The 5000-nt window shown below is 42.5% G+C and overlaps 1 protein-coding gene and 6 non-coding genes across 7 annotated transcripts in view; all 7 read left to right on the top strand.

Moving 5' to 3' along the window:
• The window catches only part of LOC137995357 (RNA-binding protein 25-like), an 18965-nt gene that overhangs the window by 8780 nt on the left and 5185 nt on the right, over positions 1-5000 (top strand). The window lies entirely within an intron of this gene.
• On the top strand, positions 311-431 carry LOC137998164 (U5 spliceosomal RNA). Its single transcript, XR_011122729.1, has one exon. It is a non-coding gene; the product is annotated as a U5 spliceosomal RNA (small nuclear RNA).
• LOC137998172 (U5 spliceosomal RNA) lies at positions 806-927 on the top strand. The gene has a single exon (XR_011122737.1). It is a non-coding gene; the product is annotated as a U5 spliceosomal RNA (small nuclear RNA).
• On the top strand, positions 1324-1444 carry LOC137998167 (U5 spliceosomal RNA). Its single transcript, XR_011122732.1, has one exon. It is a non-coding gene; the product is annotated as a U5 spliceosomal RNA (small nuclear RNA).
• On the top strand, positions 1841-1961 carry LOC137998170 (U5 spliceosomal RNA). The gene has a single exon (XR_011122735.1). It is a non-coding gene; the product is annotated as a U5 spliceosomal RNA (small nuclear RNA).
• On the top strand, positions 2337-2457 carry LOC137998233 (U5 spliceosomal RNA). Its single transcript, XR_011122794.1, has one exon. It is a non-coding gene; the product is annotated as a U5 spliceosomal RNA (small nuclear RNA).
• On the top strand, positions 3177-3298 carry LOC137998248 (U5 spliceosomal RNA). Its single transcript, XR_011122808.1, has one exon. It is a non-coding gene; the product is annotated as a U5 spliceosomal RNA (small nuclear RNA).

Here is a 5000-nt window from a genome sequence, read left to right on the forward strand (position 1 = left end):
ACTATCCCTGGGGTATGCACATTTGTGGCTACGAAGCTACGAAGAAAAAAAAAATTAAAAAAGAGAATGGGCCCGAATTGTCACGGTGGCTGCCTGCGGCATCTCACAGAATAAAGTTGTTTTAAGCCTACAAAAAAAGGATTTTCGCTTTGTATGAGAGTGGTTCGACGCCGTCGGCCGCGGTGCTGACCGAGAGAATCGAAGCCCATTAACAGCTTTAAATACGTGATTGCCCACTTTATTGGATACCGTGTCCCATGTGCATAAACGCGTCAATTTCAAAAAACGCTCCGAGCGACCTCAGCCAAAGTATCTCTGGTTTCCCTTCAACACGCATAAATCTTTCGCCTTTTACTAAAGATTTCCGTGGAGGAGAACAACTGAATGAGTCTGTAGACTAATTTTTCATCGCCCTGCCTTGTGGCGGGGCTCGTCATAAAGCAATTCAACAACTTTGATGCTATCGTGCAACCGAACGCTGTAATCAGATCTCTTGCGTCCGGACGCCTTTATTCTGTCGGTTAGTAACCAGCATGGGCTACTTTTCATGAGGAAGTAAGCAAATAACAGGCTTTTGATTCTTCATTGCAACCTCTGAAATTTAAATTTAAAAATCTCGGTAAAAACTACAAAAAGAGACTTTCGCCGTGAACTCGCGTGGCTCGAAGCCGTCGGCTCCAACAATCGAAGAAGTACATTGACACTTCTGAACACGCATGCGTGATTAAGCGCTCGTAGATACTGCATCCCACCTGTGTTACCGCGCCAAGCTGAATGGAATCGTCAATGCAATTAGCCTTTCCGTTAGCTCTGGTAATCCTTCACCACGCACAAATCTTTCGCCTTTTACTAAAGATTTCCGTGGAGGAGAACAACTGAATGAGTCTGTAGACAAAATTTTTCGTCGCCCTGACTTGTGGCGGGGCTCAGCATCAAACAGAAAAAACTTTGTCGAAAATGCGAAACGAAGCGCTGTTGTCAGATCTCTCGTGTGCACACATGGTGTTTCTTTCGGTCATTGACTCAATCTAGTTTCGATCAAGGAATTGCGCAAATCACAGGCTTTTGATATTTCATTGCAACATCAGAAATTTAAGTAAAGAATTCTCGTTTAAAAACTATAAAACAAAGTCTCCCCCTGTGAATGCGCATGGTTCGATGCCGTCTGCCTCATCGCCAACCGAAACAATCAACGAATTTCATTGACATTCCTGAACACGCATGCGTGAATGAGCACTCTTTTCAGTACTAATTAGATACAGCATCCCACCTGTGTTATCGCGTCATACTGAAAGTAATTGTCAATGCATACCCTTACGTTGTTAGCTCTGGTTTTCCTTCAACACGCATGAATCTTTCGCCTTTTACTAAAGATTTCCGTGGAGGAGAACAACCGAATGAGTCTGTTGACCAATTTCTTGTCGCCCTGCCTTGTGGCGGGGCTCAGCATCAAACAGAAAGAACTTTGTCGAAAATGCGAAACGAAGCGCTGCTGTCAGATCTCTCGTGTGTACACATGGTGTTTCTTTCGGTCAATGACTCAATCTAGTTTCGATCAAGGAATTGCGCAAATCACAGGCTTTTGATATTTCATTGCAACATCAGAAATTTAAGTCAAGAATTCTCGTTTAAAAACTATAAAACAAAGTCTCCCCCTGTGAATGCGCATGGTTCGATGCCGTCTGCCTCATCGCCAACCGAAACAATTAACGAATTTCATTGACATTCCTGAACACGCATGCGTGAATGAGCACTCTTTTCAGTACTAATTAGATACAGCATCCCACCTGTGTTATCGCGTCATGCTGAAAGTAATTGTCGATGCATACCCTTACGTTGTTAGCATTGGTTTTCCTTCAACACGCATAAATCTTTCGCCTTTTACTAAAGATTTCCGTGGAGGAGAACAATTGAATGAGTCTGTTGACCAATTTCTTGTCGCCTTGCCTTGTGGCGGGGCTCCTCATGAATTAAAGGAATAACTTTGACGCGAACGTGGAATGAAACGCTGTATTCAGATATCTCGTGTCCTGAAATCGCGATTCCGTCGGTCAGTAACGAGCCTGAGATAGTTTATATGAAGGAAGTGCGCAAATTACAGGCTTTTGATACTTCATTGCAGTCTGAGGAATTTAAGTTAAGAAAGCTCTATAAAATCAACAAAAAGAGACTTTCGCCGTGAACTCGCCCGGCTCGAAACCGTCGGCTACAACAATCGAAGAAGTACATTGACACTCCCGAACACGCATGCGTGATTGAGCGCTCGTCGATACGGCATCCCACCTGTGTTATCGCGTCATGCTGAAAGTAATTGTCAATGCATACCTTTACTTTGTTAGCTCTGGTTTTCCTTCAACACGCATAAATCTTTCGCCTTTTACTAAAGATTTCCGTGGAGGAGAACAACTGAATGAGTCTTTAGACTAATTTTTCGTCGCCCTGCCTAGTGGCGGGGCTCGTAATAAAGCAATTCAACAACTTTGATGCCAAATAAATAAATAAATATTGCTAGTGCTAATCACCCTTACTTGCAGTCGAGGACTGAATTGCGAAGGGCGCAGCTCACGACATCGGGCTGAAAGCATACAAAGGCGCCTCTGGCTGCCGCTATACAGTCCATGTTTGATGTCGGAGCACAGCACCACAGCTAAATGTTAATTAGCTGTGAGTCGATTTTGATGAGGGAGGAAAACCGAAGTCCCCGGAGAAAAACCCTCGAGTCAGATGAGATCGACTGAAACTCGGCCCACATGCTAGCCGAGGCCAGAATTGAACCCCGGCTCATAGTGGTGGGAGGCCCGATAGATAACCACTAAACCACCCTGAGAGATCTGAGATCTGACTCATCTGTAGTCAGATCTCTCGCGTCCGGACGCCTTGATTCTGTCGATTATTAACGAGCCAGGGCTACTTTTTTACGAGGAAGTGCGCAAATAACTGGCTTTTTATTCATTGCAACCTCTGAAATTTAAATAAAAAAATCTCGTTAAAAACTACAAAAAGAGACTTTCGCCGTGAACTCGCGCGGCTCGAAGCCGTCGGCTCCAACAATCGAAGAAGCATATTGACACTTCTGTCTGATCACGCATGCGTGATTGAGCCCTCGTAGATACGGCATCCCACCAGTGTTACCGCGCCAAGCTGAATAGAATCGTCAATGCAATCAATTACCTCGTTAGCTCTGGTTTTCCTTCAACACGCATAAATCTTTCGCCTTTTACTAAAGATTTCCGTGGAGGGGAACAACTGAATGAGTCTCTAGACTAAATTTTTCGTCGCCCTGCCTTGTGGCGGGGCTGGTCAAGAACGAAAGGAACGAACAAGGAAACTCTGGAATTCGGAAATATATCATGTTACGCCTGAACTGAAACGCCTTAAGTGGCTTCCAGTATCCAGTCAGATTTACTATCGAAATACCATTTTGGCTTTTAAATGTATGAATTGTCGTGCCCCTGAATACCTGAGCACTATTTTCACCAAACGTTCTGATGTAAATAGTTATACAACCAGGAGTTCCCAATTTTTAAATATCCCTCTTTTTAAAACTGCATAAGTGGCCTCTGGACAGAGAACTTTTTATTACCGAACTGTTAGCATATGGAATTCCTTGGAATCTAATTTGAAACTTTGTAGCAACGAAATAATCTTTAAGAAGCGTGTAGGGAACAAACTGCTAAGGGATTTTTTAGGAAGTGATTGATATTGTGATAAGTAGTTATGCAATTGATAGTGATGATTGGTTATTTTAATCTTGTAAATGATTTAAATAATTATGTAAATTATTATTTTATAATTATTATTGTTCCTGAAAAGCCCCTTTGGGGAGGTTCAATAAAGTATGTATGTATGTATGTATGTATGCAGTGTCGTGTCCGGACGTCGTGATTCCGAATTTCGGTCAGAACGAACTCGATCTCGTTTTGATCGAACTGCGCAAATGACGTGCTTTTATTCTTATATAATTTTTATTAAAAAACGTTTGTTAAGGGCTGCAGAAAAGGACTGTTGTTATGAATGCACGTGGTTCAAAGCCGTCGGCTTCAGTGCCAACCGAAAGAATCGAAGAAGTCATTTGAGAATCCTTTACCACGTGAAATCTGGTTTTCCTTTAACGTGTAACACTCTTTCGCGATTCACAAAAGATTTCCGTAGGTAACAGTCCTATTCAGCCTTGTGGCGGTTCTCAACCAAGATAGTCTCAAAAACAACTTGTACGGCGTCAGTTCGCTTAAAAGATCGACGCACGATCTCCGAAGTAAACTACGAGCAATCCCTCTAGTCGAGCGTGAGAAGAAGACAGGCACGAGAACAAAATGGCCGCTCGAAATGTGGATACGAGTAGGAGCGAACAACCCAGATTTCGCGCGGCCATTTTTCCACGTGCCTGTTCGAATAAATAACTCGGTTTTTAATCCGTTTTTTTTCTCGTTCATTTTTGTTAGAAATAGCCGAAGGAAATTTTACTGCCTCGGATATTCATTTTTTACATGTGTGTGTTTCAGATTACAAGATAAAAACTAGGCACATAATAATAATACGATCACTGATGGTCGTGGGTTCAAATCCCATGCAGGCCTCGGCTTTTTCCGAGTTTCCATTTGATGTATAATATTTTTCATGAACTTCGTAAGAACGCATTTATAGGTCTCGATGCTTTTCACAATATACAAAATCTAAAAAGCAATTTTACATCCTCCTAAGAGAGACAACCGAGGTGGCATCCCTGATCTTGGTAGACAAAGCTTTGAGGCAAAGCGTGATTTAAATGCGAAGCTTTTCAATATCATCTGTATAACTGTAGTTATTTCACCGATCACTTCAGTTCAATAGGTCGTAGTGATTTTCCCCACATCCAGTGGAATTTCGATTAACACTTCCTGACCACATCATCAGTTCTGATTAAAATGCGTGAGAGTTACTTGGTCGTACTCGAACTTCCCACTACGATCAAGTAATCTATGTATAAGTTTTGATAGGTCGAGTCGCCCAGGGATGGATCT

Source organism: Montipora foliosa, chromosome 3, assembly GCF_036669935.1.
Source record: "Montipora foliosa isolate CH-2021 chromosome 3, ASM3666993v2, whole genome shotgun sequence".
Taxonomy (NCBI): domain Eukaryota; kingdom Metazoa; phylum Cnidaria; class Anthozoa; order Scleractinia; family Acroporidae; genus Montipora; species Montipora foliosa.